A 19,745-nucleotide genomic window follows, 5' to 3' on the forward strand; every position below is an offset into this window, starting at 1 on the left:
CCTAACAGAGTAGCTTAAGATTTGAATGTGATACATTTTAATGCATATGTTTTGATATTCATCCCCTTCTTACAGACCCCAAGTCACTTTTGATATTCTTCAAGTACATAGACTGTGAATGTGATTTTTTTCCCTTTGAAAGTCTTTTGTGAAAGAATGAAATGAATAAGGACTATATATGTTGAAAATGTAAGCTTCTTGAAGAAATAAGTGCAATCAGAAGAGACCTACTTTAACTACCCACTGTGTACAGATGTACCCAGATGCTGTCAGCCTGCTGTCAATAATTGGTAACTCCCACACTACTCTATTAAACCACCCCCATCATTAGCACACTAGATAAGATCCATCCCCTTCTTACAGACCCCAAGTCACTTTTGATATTCTTCCTTCCCTTTTCTGTGTCATCAAGTCATTCCTCTCTTGACTGAAGCACTTGATGCTCTAACCTAAGGCTTTTATTTCTTCTATATGATAAACAAAACAAAATGAAACAAAACAAAAGCGCACCAAAAATAAATCTCTCTTGAACACACTTTTTCCTCTAATTTTTCTGCCCAATTTCTCTGCTCCTTTTTAGAGCAAAATCCCTGGAGTAAATTGTTGATCCTTCCTGCCTCCTCTCCCAATCTTTTAAACTCATTCTCATTTGATTTTCACTAAGGGGTATGCTAGTAAATGTTTAACAATCAGCTTTCTGTAAGAAAAAAATACCTGATTTGAGTGTTTGCTGATTTTTTGTGTTGTAAATACATACTCCCACCAGGGACAATGATAAGCTATCAGGGCTGATTTCAAGTTATTCAATGTGGAGTTTGGAAGAGATATGCTTAACCAACTAGGAGACAGGACCAGCATATCGGGTTTATACCTTACCACCTCACTGAAACTGCTCTCCCAAATCTTTGTCCAGTAGGTCTTACTAATTCTCTACCCCCCCTCCCCCAATCAGCTATGATAGAATCACTGATGATCTCAAGTTCCTTAATCAAATATTTAATTTTCAGTATATTCTAGTTCAATGCTAACAGCAGCATTTTACACAAGTGAATGGGCCTTCACTCAATAAGTACTTTCTTCCCTTGGCTTCCAAGATTCCATAATTCCCTCATCTTTTCTCTACTCCATCAGTTTTTCTTTCTCAGTCTTCTCCAGATTCTCTTTTTGGCACCCCTTTAACATTGGAGAGTCCCACTGTGAGGCCTTGGTCTCTTCTGAGTACTATGTATGTACACTCTTTTAGTGATGCCAATCAATCTCCTGGTTTTAAATACCACATACAGAATGGCAATGCTCCAATTGATTTATCCAGCCTAGAACTCTTCCCTGACTCGAAACTCACCTACAGCTGCCTACTAGACAACTTAGATTTAACATGTACAAGAATGAGATCCTCATCCTTCCTCTACAATCTACCACATGGTTTTCCCAATATCAGTTAATAGCAATTACATCCTTTTCTTTTTTCAGACATAAAACTTTAAGTCATTTTCAATGCTTTTCTTCTTCAAACAGAATATGATGATTGTATTTCCTCATCTCTACTGTTATATCTGGTCTAACCACCACCATCTCTCATTGAAATATTTCCACTGGCTTATTAACTGTTTCCAATTTTGCCCTGCCAACACTCCAGACTTTAACTTCAGTCTATTTTCAATACAGCAGTCTGGAAAATCTTCATAAAATAAAAATCAGACTGCATTTATTATCTGCTCAAAACTACACAACTGCTTACCCAAGCCATCAAATTGAGAGTCTACTTCCTGATAATGTCCCGCAAGATCCAACCTGACTGGTCTCTGCTTCCCATGGTCTCTTTGGCTTTATTTTATAGTTACTCCCTCACTTCTGCAATAACCAATATTGGCATCCTTGTTCTTCCTTTTTTTTTGCCAATCACTCCAGAGCTATAAAGCCATTCACTGTTTCCACGTCTGCTTGGAGATCCATGACCCAAATATCTGCAACATTCTCTCTACCAATTCTTTCAATTTGTTTCTCAAATGTCACCTTCTCAATGAAGCTTCTCTGTCACCCTATTTACAACTGCATGCCCCCTTCGCTCCCAATCCTCCCTGATTTTTTTCTTTAGCTTTTTTCCTTCTAATATAATTTACTTATTTAAATTGCTTATTTTCTGTCTCCCCCCACTATAATGTAAGCTTCACCAGGGCAATAAATGTTGTATCTTTTGTTCATTAACTATTTTCAATTCCAAGAACAATGCTGAGACCTAATTGGCATTCAATATATGATCATTGTGCAAATGAATGAATGAATAATAGCTATTATTTATTGTGCATCTGCTATGTATTATTTATGTATACTATTTCATTTTAATTTTCATGATAACACTGTGAAAATACTTAAAATACAATATTTTACTAAGTCTTGTTGCTAATTTCAATATGTAAAAAATTCAGAAGTCTTAATAGTGGACTCTTGAAAATACCCAATTTAGTATATAAATCCATTGTATTATCAAGCCCATGGAAATTTACCCAAAGCCTTAAACTTGGATAAATTCTTCAGACTCCTTAAGTTCTAACCTCTCTGTGAAGCTTTTCTGAGTCTTTCCCCACACATCCACTCCTCAAGCAAAATTAGTCAATTCATTCCTTTAGCACTTTAAACCTACAACGGATCCTAATTATTCACCAATTCTGTATTTGACAATTTGTCTACTTGCTAAAGTTTGTTTGTAACCTCAAAACCAATACTCATGGCACTTCTGTGGTTCATGAACGTGGGCAGAGTGGTGAAAAATTTGATCACCTGATGTCCTTGTTTCTAGCTTAGGCTGAATAAGTACACCCTAACTTTCTGCTTTAGCTAAGGGGCTGTAGCATGTCTCTGTTTTATAGTATATTTAGTGCCATGATTTTTGCATTTTTGTGGTTGTGTTGATGCGTTCCATGTTAAAATGGCCCCCAAGCATAATGCTGAATTTCTGTCTAGTGCTCACAAACACTAGAAGGCTTCAAGGAGAACCTAAGACGGCGGCTGGGAGAGACAGGGCAAAAAAAATCTCTGTGAAAAATACTAGATAAAAGCCAGAAAGTGACCCAGAACACCAGTTCCAGTGATGCACCAGCTGGACAAGGTCTGCTAAATCCATAGGGACCCTGCACTTGGTGAAACCAGGAGTTTGCATTCTGAAACGAGTGAGTAAGTCGGCTGAATTTCTGGCAGCCATGCTGTGGTGTGGGGAAACTGTGGGTTGGTATTTGAATGCAGACTAGTTCTTTTTTTAAAAAAACCCAAAAGCAGCTGCAGATATGGCAGCGAGAACCACACAGTGAAGCGTGGCAGGAATGGGCTGTGCAAACACCTCAACGTCTGGTGTAGAAGATAGCCTTTTGTGCACCAGCTGCTAATTGTCTCAGAGCAAGGCAGGCAGAAGTGAGCCAAAAGGGGAAAATAACCATGCATCTTGTAGCTGTCTTCCCAGTGGGCTGGGAATGCTCCTGCCCAGTGCCAGATCCACAGCCCAGAGCTGCACCAGAAAACCCAGTGTGATGGGAAGTGTTTCCAGCAACACACACACACCACAATATTGGGCATGGACAGTAGCCTTTCATGAACCCACAGCTAATTTTCCCAGAGCTGGAAAGGGGGAGCTGTGCTAAAAGGGGGAAATTAACACAGCCCATTCAGCCATCCTTACAGCAGGCTGGGAATGCCCCTACAAGGCCCCGTGGCCCAGAACTTCCCTTCAGCGATGGCGCGCACTTGTGACATAGTACAACCTTCCGTCAGCAGAGGCCCTAGAAGAGCATGACTTGGAAGAGGGACCCACTCGGAAATCCCAGGGACCATATGCCAATACCAAGGACTTGTGGGTCAGTGGCAGAGACAATCTGTGGCAAGACTGAAATGAAGGTTTAGACTCTTGCAACAGCCTTAAATCTCCAGGAACACCTGGGAGGTTTGATTATTTAAGCTGCCCTGCCTCCCTAACTGCTCAGACACATGCCCCACATTCAGGGCAGACAGCACCAACAACACACCCAAACTTGGTGCACCAATTGGACCCCACAAGAATCAGACCCCCACACACCACAAAGACAAAGTTGGGGAGAACTGACTTGAGGGGAGTAGGTGACTCGCAGATGCCATCTGTTGGTTAGTTAGAGAAAGTGTACACCAACAAGCTGTAGATCTGACAAATTTAGATTAGGCTTTGAATAATCCTACATATCCTAAAAGAACCATATCAAGAAAAGCAAATACCAAGAGGCCAAAAACAACAGAAAATTTTAAAGCATATGAAAAAACCAGACAATATGGATAACCCAAACCCAAACACCCAAATCAAAAGATCAGAGGAGATGTAGTACTTGGAGCAATTAATCAAAGAACTAAAGACAAAGAATGAGAGCATGACACAGGATATAAAGGACATGAAGAAGACCCTAGAAGAGCATAAAGTAGAAATTGCAAGAGTAAATAAAAAAACTAGATGCTCTTATAGAAATAAAAGAAACTGTTGACCAAATTAAAAAAGAGTCTGGATACTCATAGTACAAGACTAGAGGAAGCTGAACAATGAATCAGTGACCTCGAGGGCAACAGAATGGAAAATGAAAGAACAAAAGAAAGAATGGGGAAAAAAATTGAAAAAATCAAAATGGACCTCAGGGATATGATAGATAAACTAAAACATCCAAATATAAAACTCATTGGTGTCCCAGAAGGGGAAGAGAAGGGTAAAGTTCTAGAAAGAGTATCCAAAGAAATTGTTGGGGAAAACTTCCCAAACATTCTACATAATATAAATACATGAAGTATAAATGCCCAGCGAACTCCTAATAGAATAAATCTAAATAAACCCACTCTAAGACATATTCTGATCAGACTGTCAAATACTGAGGAGAGGGAGCAAGTTCTGAAAGCAGCAAGAGAAAAGCAATTCACCACATACAAAGGAAACAACATAAGACTAAGTAGTGACTACTCAGCAGCCACCATGAAGGTGAGAAGGCAGTGGCATGACATATTTAAAATTCTGAGAGAAAAATTTCCAACCAAGAATACTTTATCCAGCAAAGCTCTCCTTCAAATTTGAGGGAGAGCTTAAATTTTTCACAAACAAACAAATCCTGAGAGATTTTGCTAATAAAAGACCTGCCCTACTTCAGATACTAAAGGGAGCCCTACCAACAGAGAAACAAAGAAAGGAGAGAGAGATATGGAGAAAGATTCAGTACTAAAGAGATTCAATATTGGTTCATTAAAGGACAATAAGAGAGCGAGGGAAAAAATATATCTGACAAATGTAAACCAGATGATAGGATGGTTGATTCAAGAAATGCCTTCACAGTAATAACATTGAATGTAAATGGATTAAAATCCCCAATTAAAATATATAAATTGGCAGAATGAATCAAAAAATATGAACCATCAATATATTGCATACAAGATACTCATGTTAGACACAGGGATGCAAAGTAATTGAAAGTGAAAGGATGGGAAAAAGTATTTCATGCAAGCTACAGCCAAAAGAAAGGAGTAGTAGCAATATTACTTTCAGATAAAATAGACTTTAAATGCAAGGATGTTATGAGAGACAAAGAAGGCCACTACATACTAATAAAAGGGGCAATTCAATAAGAAGAAATAACAATCATAAATGTTTATGCACCCAATCAAGGTGCCACAAAATACATGAGACAAACACTGGCAAAACTAAAGGAAGCAATGGATGTTTCCACAGTAATTGTAGAAGACTTTGATGTGCCTTTAGGAGACAATACGTGTATTAGACATGCTTTGTTCAGGCGTGAGTTACAATTCTGCTGGCCATTAGTTCAACATTAATGAATCAACAATATATTAAATAAGTTTCTTTAAAAGGAAGCACATGGAAAACAAGTTTGAGTATGATTCCAGAGACTTTCAGGAACCTAACCCTACATTTTCTCTAGAAGTGATGGTTCAGTATTCATTAATTCAATGTCCAAAACTTTATAGACCATAAATACCATGAATTATGAGTATTAATTGCACATCTTTAATTGTGCCAATTAAATTTTATCATTAAGAACACATTTTGATGCACCAATATGGGGAACTTCTTAAAGTGGAGGAGGACTTTCATATTTTTGCATTTCTAAATGTTTGTTGAAACAATGAAACCAGGAATTCTTCACTAAGCTATCTAATCTGTAAGTGAAATTGTACACAATACTTCCACAAATTTTTGCATCTTTGTACATATAATGTGTCAAAAAATCATAGAACATTTAGTAAAATTCATAACTTGTTTTACTTACAATGCAAACTAATTCATCTAATTTTTAAACTAAGGTTGTACCTAAACAAGACTCAAAAGAGGATGAAACTAAACAATTTAAAAAGGAAATTATCAGACTGATGGCAGAAAAAATTTTCCCAATGTTCAAAATACTCAATTAAATGCTTACATTAAGTTAAATTCTCATTCTGTATGTTTTTTTCTCATATTTGCATGTTATCTAATCAAAGTTCTCAAGCATAATTAAATTTGGAGCCTAAGTGATTGACAAGTTTACAAATTAAAATAAATATCATGAAAATGGTGTAGTGGTTTTGATTAAGTCAGTCATGTAAATATCATTCTCTAAAAATTTATTCCATTGCCTCAATAAGCACTGAGTGCAGTGGGATACAAGAATACAAAGTGGAATACAAAGGATAGAAAGGTTTCAGTATGGTACTTTTCACAATATAAATGAATCCATAAAATAGATACCTTTTATCAAAAACATAATTATTGCTAATCAGCATGGAGTTGTAAAGAAAGCTACTTTAATGGCTCAGTGGTGGTATAGTGATAGATACTTGAGTCTTCCCCTGATTTATTATGTAATAAAAAGATAATACTGCAAAAACATTTTTTCATAAAATGTCTTGATACTCAAATTTAAGCTAGTATTTGTTTTTGCTGTCCAATAATTCAATGCATATTTTGTTCACTAACAATGTGACAGGTATTTGACTAAGCATAAAGAATTCTTATAACTAAAATCAATATAATCTGAAACTAGCAGTTTCATTTAGGTTTAAATGTTATACTACTTAAATATTAAAAAATTGAAATTAGTAGATCAGGGAATTTCATAAAATATAAACTATATTATAATAACAAAAAGACTAAAGTATTTGTATTCAAAATATGTGATTTGATATAAAATGGGATGAATCTGACCACACAGAAAAGTATATTAAACTAAGAACTGGGATTTTTTCCTACCTTTTAAAGATGATTTCATTTTACAATCTTCATATCAGAAAATAAAAACCCGAAATCTGAAGTAAAATAAATACCAAGTAGAATCACTAGACTAGACATTACCTCAGCAACTTGAAAAAAAAAAAAAAAAATATATATATATATATATATATGCATGTGACTATTTGTTGCCTGGATTATTTTTGTGCTCTTTTTTTAAAACATAATTTTATTGAGATACACCACAAAATCCATACAAAAATACAATCATTGGTTCACAGTATCATCATATATTTGTGTACCCAGTCGCCATTATCATTTTTAGTACATGTGCATTACTCCAGAAAATGAATGAAAAATGAAGATCCCAAACATACCATACCCCTTTCCCCTCCCTCTTATTGACCACTAGTATTGCACTCTACCCAATTTTAAGACTTACATTAGAGGTAGGTTAACTAAGACAGTGTAGTATTTTTAGAAATAGATATTTATCAGTGGAACAGAGCAAAACATCCAGAAGTAGATCCACTCAAACACAGGTGACTAACTTTTTTTTTTTTCTTTTTTTTTCTTTTTTTGCTATATTGTTGTGCAGTCATTATCAAAGATCAGGACTACTGGATTACAATTCAACAACTTTAGTTATTTCTTCTGGTCATTCTAAAACACTGGACACTAAAGAGAAATACCTATATAATGAGTCAGTATTGGGAGTTATTTGTTAAATCTAAATTTCTCAGTTACACCTCCTCACTCTCATTTACTCTTTCTATCAATCTTCACGGATATCTGGGCAATGACCATTTTAACTTCATGCTGGAAAGAGGTGTGGACCTTATGGGTGAAGGAATGAAAGTGGTTGATGTTCTGGGAGAGACTGGTACCTCCGTGTTTCAGGGCCTATCTGGCATAGGAGCCATCTGGAAGCCTTAAGTTTTTGAAAAAATAAATTTACTAAGAATAACTTTTATAAAGACTTAGATATAGCCCAGGGCACTTCCTAAGATGTTGAGGAGTACTGTTGGTTGGCGCTTGGCATACTGCAGTAGTTTGCGATATCTGGTTAAAGCTTGCATAAGAATAACCTCTTGACTATATTTGAAATCTGTTAGCCACTGACATTCTACTTTGTTCCATTTCTTTTCCCCCTTTTAGTCAAGAAGGCATTCCTAATCCCATGATGCCAAGGCCAGCCTTATCCCTGGGAATCATGTCCCACTTTGCCAGGGAGACTTATACTCCTCAGAGTCTTGTCCCACATAGAGGGGAGGGGAGTGAGTTTATTTGCAGATTGGCTTAAAGAGAGGGACCCCATATGATCAAAATCAGAGGTTCTCTGGGGGTGACTCTGGGGCATAATTACAGGTGGGCCTAGCTTTGTTATTGCAGAAATATGTTTCATAACTTATATAAGAGCAAGCCTCAAGATCGAGGGTTTGCCTTACTAAACTGTGAGTCCTTAGTGCCTGAGAGAATATCAGGACTTCTCCAGGTGGGAAGTTTATAGTGCCACATTTTCCCCAGCCCCTCAAGGGGACTTCACAAATACTTGTTTTATTTTCTGCCCAAAATTCTCTGGAATACATCCAGTTATTATATTATCCACATCATCCTGTCCAGAATAATAAGATCTCATTCCCTATTCTAGGTTATATATATTTATGTTGTTTAAATAAACTGAGCAGACAGGTTAAATTACATAGTGTGCTACAGAAAAGTTAAATTTTGGATCAAATAAACATGTCTTGCTTTGGTCTCAAACAGGAGTTGAAATTTTAAAATATAGACAGTGTCATCCTTTACTCTGTATTCTGATTTACCTTAGTCCTAACCATGTCCATTTTATTATATCTCTAGTTGGAGTATGATCTCTTATTCAACTTCTCTAATAGTTGCTGTATTGGAGTAATGCTGACTTTCAGAACTGCAGAACTCTAACTCTGAGTCTCAGGTGTCACACAAATACCCAATGTTCCAGGGAACACACAAAGAACACAGCATCTCAGAATTTAGAAATAACAGTAAATCAGTCATATACATGACTGCTGTAAGAGCTTACAATCTAGGAACCTTTATAAGGAGACTTATTTAATTATTCTATACTCCTTAATCACTTATTGCCCAATCTCTGCCCATGTTCTATCCCCTGATAACCTATGCACTTGAATTCAATTCTCAGAGTTTGCTCATTATAGTTAGTTTACATCAGTGAGACTATACATTATTTGTTCCCTTGCTCGTGGTCTACTTCACTCAACATAATATTCTCAAGGTTCATTCACCTAGTTACATGCCACATGGCTTCATTCCTTCCTGCAGCTGCTCAATATTCCTTCGTATGTATACACCATGATTCACCCTACTGTTCATCAGTCAATGTACCCTTAGGCCACCTTTTGTGATCACTTGATTTTCCCCTTCTTTACATGCATGTGTTTATGCACATATGCTATTATAGTTTCAGTGACACTGACAGAAAACACAAGACTCTCGGGTCAGAGACAAAAGGTTTTTTTATTCACAGCTCTGAAGACAGCATGATCATAAGATATTCATTGATTCCCCTTGTCCCTAAGTCCCACAGGGGTAATATGGAGAGGACCAGGGGTTTACTGGCCATATATTGAATTCGTGTCATAGCTGAGTAACACTGAGCTTGGAAATCCACCTTTTCCATAACAAGCACAAAGAGTCATTGTCAAGATATCAGCACAAGAGTACATTGAATTGGCCCAGAGATCTTCACCTATAAGGTCATGTTAGCTGAATTTAGGAGGCTACAACAGGTGGGGATGGAGTTCAGCAGGAAGGGTTTTTCCCCTCATTGGCCCATAGCTCCAAAGTCACTGTACATGAACCAAGGCTGCTTCTTCCTCCATATATTGCACATCTGTTGAGCACCTGAACCCAGGTGTTTTCTGCCCAGTGAATGCCATTATAGTTTTCCCTCACTACAGAATACTCACCAGTAAAGAACACATCCAATCTAGTAAACAAGGCTTTACATTCCCTAGTGCATTTGAGTGGTCACATTCTTGCATCTCTGATAAATAAACCTCTAGTATTTTGGATCACCCAAAGATCTATATTGAATAACTAGGTCCATATTCCTGATACCATTTATTTACTCTTTGGGAACTCCACAGCTAAATTGCATTCTGAAGAGGGTTATGGGGCTTGCTGCCCCATTGTCATCATAGCATTCCTTTCTTGTTCCACCCAGAGGTGAAGGAGCAACAACCAAAGCAACATTTATGGGGTTTGTTTCAATTCTACCTTTCACTGTTCAGTTTCATTAATGTGCAGGACATCGAGGGACCCTAACTATCCCCCAGTCCACTTCTTGGGTGAGAGCATTTACTACCTGAACCCTGGGTGTGCTCATATACCCAAACCTGGTTGACAGGGGCCTCTGATGGTCCTCTTATTGAAAACTATTTGTCAACATCCCATTCTCATCTTCAGAACTGTGGAGTCTATTGTTTGATTTTACTCTTCTTCCAACCTAATAAATTAGACTGTTGCAATTTTATCAATGCAGACAGATGACTTTAGGCACCTGAATTAGAAACAAAAGACAGTACAACAAGCAATCTGAGCATCAGCATGTGCATCAATTCTCCTTACCGCCAAGTCCTCTGGCAGCAATGGGAGCGGGCTATAGATCGGTGCCACATATGCAGTGGGCTTACATTGTAGGGGAGGATCAATGAGCTTGGGAAATTTGCATATTTTACAGAAAGCAGTAAGACTGCTCTTTGTCCCAGAGGGAGACATACCTCATCCCTCAAAGTTGTTCACTGCAAACTAACCTTGGTAAATAGCCTGAGTAAAAGGTGGTCAAAACTTGCATTCTTGGCATATCTAGCAAAAATATGGAGGAATCCTCTGGGTCCATAGCAGATTACCTCACTCAACATAACATCCCACACTTCCCCAACATCAATAAAGTTCATTTGCCATTACACTGGAAGTGCATGCCAAGCAATAAAACAAAAAAATATCATGAAGTAGAAAATGCACTGTGGATAAAAATTTGTCATGGGTTTCAGATGGCATTTGTAAACCTGAAAAATATCAGAATTGAAATAAAGTTCTATAATCTATATAGCATACATAGATACACTGTCACATGTATATATTTATCCCAATAAATATTTATAAAGATAATATATGCATATACAAAGGATAATCTTTCCCATATAGAAGAATATCAGAGAAAATATTGTTTATACAGCAAACATGTTAAATTATTAAACATTTTCATAAGAAATGTGAAGGTACATGAAAATATACCCTAGTTCAATGAGGATCATAAAGGCAGACCAAAATAAATGGAAAGAAATATCCTATAAATATTTTACTTCTTCCAAACTTAATCTATTAATTTAATGCAATTTTAATCAAAATCCCAACAGGATTCTCCACTGGAACTTGACCTATGTATTCCAAAGTTCATCCAGAGTTATGAATTTGAGAAAATTGACACTCCAGGGCTCAGTGGAATTAACCTAGTTGCCAGAGTATCAGCAAGAACATATAAGGGCATGAACTTCAGGAAGTGAATACAGGTTATCTAAAATCCATGCCTTGCTAAGAAGATTGACTGTTATCTGATTTCAGAGGTAAGAATGGATACTCCCTCTTCTATTCTTCTAAAGGCAGGCGACAGACGTCAATCTCATATCTGATGTTTCTTTTCAAAGAATCCTTTATCTCCACCTTCACAGACATTCTTGCATGGGTGGGTATTTATCACTTCCACAAAACAACTCTCCTAATAGAGAGTTTGGATATATGAAAAACAGTATGTTGCAACAAACTCAATTAACTTATTGGCTAAGTTGAGAACAGCATATTCATCCTCTATTCAACTTTTTATTAAGTCCATTTATCAGCATTGTAGAGAAACTGTGTTTATCTTAGTTTCCAAATGGCAAATTCATGCCCCCATATTCACTATTGAATAAATATAGCATTCAACTTAAAATTCACAATTTTTTTGAAAAATAAACAGTGCGTATAGGTGTATATGAGGGTAGTCACTTGCAATGCATGTTAAAATTAATTATCAAATGGAACAGGGATTAAGAAAGGGCTATATTAATGAATGGAAGGATCAATAAGTAGGAAAGTAGTTATATGTATGTGTATTTGTGTGATCATAACATAATTTAGTTTTGTGAACTGGATAAATATCTGAAGAAATATGAAATTATAACCCTATTTCAACAACTTGTAAATAAATGTCATATACAGTTTACAAAAGTGTTAAAATACAGCAAATACTTACATATTAAGAAGACGAATGTCTCTTTAGCTATTATATTTGATTTAAAATTTTAATTGAAATATTGAAAGATGTGCTTATGCAATATTATAAAAATATTCCTTAGAATACTTTACATAAAAGAGTCAAATGAATGATTAAAAAAGGAAAATAAATTGAATATATGTGACATTCAGATGTCAAATATTATCATTATAAATACTTCTAACAAATACTTAGGAAAACATCTAACACCTTCCAGAACTCCAAGAAAGAACAGTGACAAGATAACTTATAGAGAAAAACAGTTAGTCAAAAATGTATGAATTTTCTAATTTAATTAAAATTGAGTAAAAATCAATAAACCTAAAAACAAGAAGCTATATTTCCTTTTTCCTATCAAACTGGCTTTTATTTTTTTAAAGAACCATAGAAAACCAATGTTAATGAGTGTCATATGATAGGAATTTGCATAATTTCAGCACTGCTAAAAATGTTTCAAAGACTATAAAAATACAGTGGCAGGATCTTCAAATATATAAATGATACAATTATTTCCATTGCAACTCATAAGTACTTATTATTTTATTTCTTCCCTCCCTCCCTCCCTGATTTCCTTCCTTTTTTAAGAGGTCATTTTTGAAATATTTTTTAAAAGGCTCTTTTTTTTCCCATCTACCTATCTACATTCCTCACAAAATGCTGGATGTTACTACACTAAAAGAGTGCCTATTTCTGTAAACTTAAATTGAAATATAATGCTTTATCTCTTAGCTTGCTTTTGAATTGCATCCATTGCTAATTCTCATTTTCCCCCTGATTTGCATGTATCATAATTATTGTCCTCTTTTGTCATTTTCATTTACAATTAAATGTGTGCATGTATATCTATCTATCTATCTATCTACCTGTCTATCTATCTATATTATATAGGTGGAAGAGCAGTTCCACAATGGAACTGGTAAAAGTAAAAATGGTTAGAACAACACCTGATATAATAAATGTTTGTTATGTTACATATTATGAGAAAAATAAATAAATGCATAGGTGAATAAAATGGCTGACTGAGAACGACAAAATGAAAAATTGTGTGAGCTTAGATGTCCTCATAGATTGTACCAACAGCTACATTATTAGGAAGAATCTATTATTACTAAGATATACATAAGTATGCACAAATGTAAAAGACCACAGGCTTTGTGATCCTACAGTCCTGTGTTTCAATCACAGCCATATTAGAAATTTTAATGATTTTTTGCAATTTTAATGAATTTAGTTATTAATGAAAAGATACTATACGCATATATGTGTATCTAGCTATCTATATCAGTATATAAATGAATGAAGGACATGCACAAACACGAAATTTGTTGCACAGAACTCTTGAGTTTCAATTCAAATATTCCTCTGGTTTTGTTTTCTAATTAATAGATTTGGTTAAGTACTATCTAATTTAGAAAGTGCTTGAGGCAACTTCTAAAAAGTAAGTTTTCTTCTACTACTCTCTTTTCTAGTCCTCCTTAATCTGATTCTCATTGGTTTTGGCTTCTATTTGAATACATAATCTGAGAATTAGTTGGGTATGCTCCATTTTTACATTTAAAATCATACCATGGTAATATTTTCCTAAGTAACTGAAAACTACATAAAGGCGTAATTTTTCTTCAATACATATTCTTAATATATCGTTCATTGCTACAAAATCGGTAGTTGGCCATCTAGTTTCACAACTAAACTAGCACATCTTCCTCCACACTTATCTGGTCCATCCTCCCGGTTATGATTAACTGGGAAATGAATCCAGTAACATTGACCACAATTTCAAGAATGGATATACTGAAAAACAATGAATCTGATTGTTTGGGGAACTGTGGAATGCCAGATAAACTACAAACCGGTTTAGTGTGAATGACTAAAACAAAATCCAAGTCAAGCTTCAGCTTTCATTATAAAGATACAAGCAACACACAGACAAATCAGGTAATTTTTTTTTTTACTGCATTTCATTATCTATATAATCATCATATTGACAATATTAATGAAAGTAAGTAAAATAATCCTGATACAATATAGATGGATGTCCTAGCATTGGAGTATTACATGCTCAGGCTTCAACATTCATATCTTCAAATATCTATCCTCTTGAATAATAATCAGTTTCATTTGCATAGAATTATTTTTTTATGAGCCTTTCAATTCATCATTTGCTCCCCTGTACTTACCAAATATGTTTTTACCATCATAAATCTGAAGGAGCTTAGTCATGCTGTAAATCACTTATGGGTCAAGAAATTTTCTCATACGTAATTCTGTCACCACTGGCTTAGCTTAAAATTAGGCCCCATAAAATGTAAATAATACTAGGGACATTTTGTGTTGAATCCAAATTTTTGGAAAGACTGTGACTTAATTAATTAATAATTGTTGTGCTCTGTTCCAATAAGCATGTGATCTTTGGCAAACTAATGTTCCTAAGTCACCATGCTACTAAGTGCATTGGGATAGAATGAGGATTAAATTGGACAACATTAATTAAGGAATATCCAAATGGAAAATGCTTACAAAAGTTAGCTATTAATTATTAACTAGTTATTTTGTAAAATAGAATACTGATGTTGGTGAACACTATCTAAAATATTCCAGGATGGAGACTCAGATATTAAAAGAGAAAACATAGCTATTACATGGGCAGTGGGATTAAAAAGACCTGACTATTTAAGAAGCTACATTAAGAGACGTGAATAAAAGTTTTAACCATGAACTTTGGATATTAGAATGGACACTAGGTGGAATTCAGAGTGGAATTAATACATACAATTTTTTATCAGGAAAAACAAATAGTTACAGATAAATAGGAAATATGGGTCCCCAGTTGTTTTGACTTTTTTCAGGTATGGGTGCTATGGAAAAGTGGGAGAGTAGTTTGTATTCAGTTTGGCCATGAATAACAAAAATCTTGAAAAATAATTTAATAAAAGATGCTAAAGACAAGCATTTATTTTCCATTCATGTAAAACTTCAGATATGCTTTACAAGTTTTGTGTCTCATGATCCTTCTATACTAGTTTTTTTTTTTTTATCATCATTTTATTGAGATATATTCACATACCACGCAGTCATACAAAACAAATTGTACTTTCGATTGTTTACAGTACCATTACATAGTTGTACATTCATCACCTAAATCAATCCCTGACACCTTCATTAGCACACACACAAAAATAACAAGAATAATAATTAGAGTGAAAAAGAGCAATTGAAGTAAAAAAGAACACTGGGTACCTTTGTCTGTTTGTTTCCTTCCCCTACTTTTCTACACATCCATCCATAAACTAGACAAAGTGGAGTTTGGTCCTTATGGCATTCCCAATCACACTGTCACCCCTCATAAGCTACATTTTTATACAACTGTCTTCGAGATTCATGGGTTCTGGGTTGTAGTTTAATAGTTTCAGGTATCCACCACCAGCTACCCCAATTCTTTAGAACCTAAAAAAGGTTGTCTAAAGTGTGTGTAAGAGTGCCCACCAGAGTGATCTCTCGGCTCGTTTTGGAATCTCTCTGCCACTGAAGCTTATTTCATTTCCTTTCACATCCCCCTTTTGGTCAAAAAGATGTTCTCCATCCCACGATGCTGGGTCTACATTCTTCCCCGGGAGTCATATTCCACGTTGCCAGGGAGATTCACTTCCCTGGGTGTCTGATCCCACGTAGGGGGGAGGGCAGTGATTTCACCTTTCAAGTTGGCTTAGCCAGAGAGAGAGGGCCACATCTGAGCAACAAAGAGGCATTCAGGAGGAGACTCTTAGGCACAAATACAGGGAGGCCTAGCCTCTCCTTTGCAGCAACCGTCTTCCCAAGGGTAAAACTTATGGTAGAGGGCTCAACCCATCAAACCACCAGTCCCCTATGTCTGTGGTCATGTTAGCAACCATGGAGGTGGGGTAGGCGAATACCCCTGCATTCTCCACAGGCTCCTCAAGGGGGCACTACATCTTTTTTTTTTTTTTCCTTGTTTGTCTTTTTTCTTTTTTTTTTTTTTAACTTTCCCTTCTTTTTTAAATCAACTGTATGAAAAAAAAAGTTAAAAAGAAAACAAACATACAATAAAAGAACATTTCAAAGAGACCATAACAAGGGAGTAAGAAAAAGACAACTAACCTAAGATAACTGCTTAACTTCCAACATGTTCCTACTTTACCCCAAGAAAGTTACATAATATAGCAACATTTCAGTGAAATTGTTCCTACTACATCCATCAGAAATTAACAGACCATAGTCATTTCTGGGCATCCCCAGAATGTTAAATAGCTTATCTGTTCTTCTTGGATTATTGTTCCCCCTTCCTTAATTGCTCTCTACTGCTAGTTCCCCTACATTCTACATTATAAACCATTTGTTTTACATTTTTCAAAGTTCACATTAGTGGTAGCATATAATATTTCTCTTTTTGTGCCTGGCTTATTTCGCTCAGCATTATGTCCTCAAGGTTCATCCTTGTTGTCATATGTTTCACCAGATCGTTCCTTCTTACTGCCGCGTAGTATTCCATCGTGTGTATATACCACATTTTATTTATCCACTCATCTGTTGAAGGACATTTGGGTTGTTTCCATCTCTTGGCAATTGTGAATAATGCTGCTATGAACATTGGCGTGCAGATATCTGTTCGTGTCACTGCTTTCTGATCTTCCGGGTATATACCGAGAAGTGCAATCGCTGGATCGAATGGTAGCTCTATATCTAGTTTTCTAAGGAACTGCCAGACTGACTTCCAGAGTGGCTGAACCATTATACAGTCCCACCAACAATGAATAAGAGTTCCAATTTCTCCACATCCCCTCCAGCATTTGTAGTTTCCTGTTTGTTTAATGGCAGCCATTCTAACCGGTGTTAGATGGTATCTCATTGTGGTCTTAATTTGCATCTCTCTAATAGCTAGTGAAGCTGAACATTTTTTTCATGTGTTTCTTGGCCATTTGTATTTCCTCTTCAGAGAACTGTCTTTTCATATCTTTTGCCCATTTTATAATTGGGCTGTCTGTACTATTGTCATTGAGTTGTAGGATTTCTTTGTATATGCAAGATATCAGTCTTTTGTCAGATACATGGTTTCCAAAAATTTTTTCCCATTGAGTTGGCTGCCTCTTTACCTTTTTGAGAAATTCCTTTGAAGTGCAGAAACTTCTAAGCTTGAGGAGTTCCCATTTATCTATTTTCTCTTTTGTTGCTTGTGCTTTGGGTGTAAAGTCTAGGAAGTGGCCTCCTAATACAAGGTCTTGAAGATGTTTTCCTACATTATCTTCTAGGAGTTTAATGGTACTTTCTTTTTTATTGAGATCTTTGGTCCATTTTGAGTTAATTTTTGTGTAGGGGGTGAGGTAGGGGTCCTCTTTCATTCTTTTGGATATGGATATCCAACTCTCCCAGCCCCATTTGTTGAAAAGACCATTATGGCTCAGTTCGGTGACTTTGGGGGCCTTATCAAAGATCAGTCGGCCATAGATCTGAGGGTCTATCTCTGAATTCTCAATTCGATTCCATTGATCTATATGTCTATCTTTGTGCCAGTACCATGCTGTTTTGGCAACTGTGGCTTTATAATAAGCTTCAAAGTCAGGGAGTGTAAGTCCTCCCACTTGGTTTTTCTTTTTTAGAGTGTCTTTAGCAATTCGAGGCATCTTCCCTTTCCAAATAAATTTGATAACTAGCTTTTCCAAGTCTGCAAAGTAGGTTGTTGGAATTTTGATTGGGATTGCATTGAATCTGTAGATGAGTTTGGGTAGAATTGACATCTTAATGACATTTAGCCTTCCTATCCATGAACATGGAATATTTTTCCATCTTTTAAGGTCCCCTTCTATTTCTTTTAGTAGAATTATGTAGTTTTCTTTGTATAGGTCTTTTACATCTTTGGTTAAGTTTATTCCTAGGTACTTGATTTTTTTAGTTGCTATTGAAAATGGTATCTTTTTCTTGAGTGTCTCTTCAGTTTGTTCATTTCTAGCATATAGAAACATTACTGACTTATGTGCATTAATCTTGTATCCCGCTACTTTGCTAAATTTGTTTATTAGCTCTAGTAGGTGTATCGTTGATTTCTCAGGGTTTTCTAGATATAAGATCATATCATATGCAAACAATGACAGTTTTACTTCTTCTTTTCCAATTTGGATGCCTTTTATTTCTTTGTCTTGCCGGATTGCCCTGGCTAGCACTTCTAGCACAATGTTGAATAACAGTGGTGACAGCGGGCATCCTTGTCTTGTTCCTGATCTTAGAGGGAAGGCTTTCTGTCTCTCACCATTGAGTACTATGCTGGCTGTGGGTTTTTCATATATGCTCTTTATCATGTTGAGGAAGTTTCCTTCAATTCCTACCTTTTGAAGTGTTTTTATCAAAAAGGGATGTTGGATTTTGTCAAATGCTTTTTCAGCATCTATTGAGATGATCAATTGATTTTTCCCTTTCGAGTTTTTAATGTGTTGTAATACATTGATTGTTTTTCTTATGTTGAACCATCCTTGCATGCCTGGAATGAACCCCACTTGGTCATGGTGTATGATTTTTTTAATGTGTCTTTGGATTCAATTTGCAAGTATTTTGTTGAGGATTTTTGCATCTATATTCATTAGGGAGATTGGCCGGTAGTTTTCCTTTTTTGTAGCATCTTTGCCTGGTTTTGGTATTAGATTGATGTTAGCTTCATAAAATGAGTTAGGTAGTGTTCCATTTTCTTCAATGTTTTGAAAGAGTTTGAGTAAGATTGGTGTCAGTTCTTTCTGGAAAGTTTGGTAGAATTCCCCTGTGAAGCCATCTGACCCTGGGCATTTATTTGTGGGAAGATTTTTGATGACTGATTGGATCTCTTTGCTTGTGATGGGTTCGTTGAGGTCTTCTGTTTCTTCTCTGGTCAGTCTAGGTTTTTCATATGTTTCCAGGAAATTGTCCATTTCCTCTACATTATCCAGTTTGTTGCCATACAGTTGTTCATAGTATCCTCTTATAATTTTTTTAATTTTTTCAGGATCTGCAGTTATGTCACCTTTTTCATTCATTATTTTGTTTATATGGGTCTTCTCTCTTTTTGATTTCTTCAGTCTAGCTAGGGGCTTGTCAATCTTGTTGATCTTCTCAAAGAACCAACTTTTGGTGATATTTATCCTCTCTATTGTTTTTTTGTTCTCTATGTCATTTATTTCTGCTTTAATCCTTGTTATTTCTTTTCTTGTACTTGGTTTAGGATTGGTTTGCTGT

The sequence above is a fragment of the Choloepus didactylus genome, chromosome 3 (assembly GCF_015220235.1).
Source record: "Choloepus didactylus isolate mChoDid1 chromosome 3, mChoDid1.pri, whole genome shotgun sequence".
Lineage (NCBI taxonomy): Eukaryota > Metazoa > Chordata > Mammalia > Pilosa > Megalonychidae > Choloepus > Choloepus didactylus.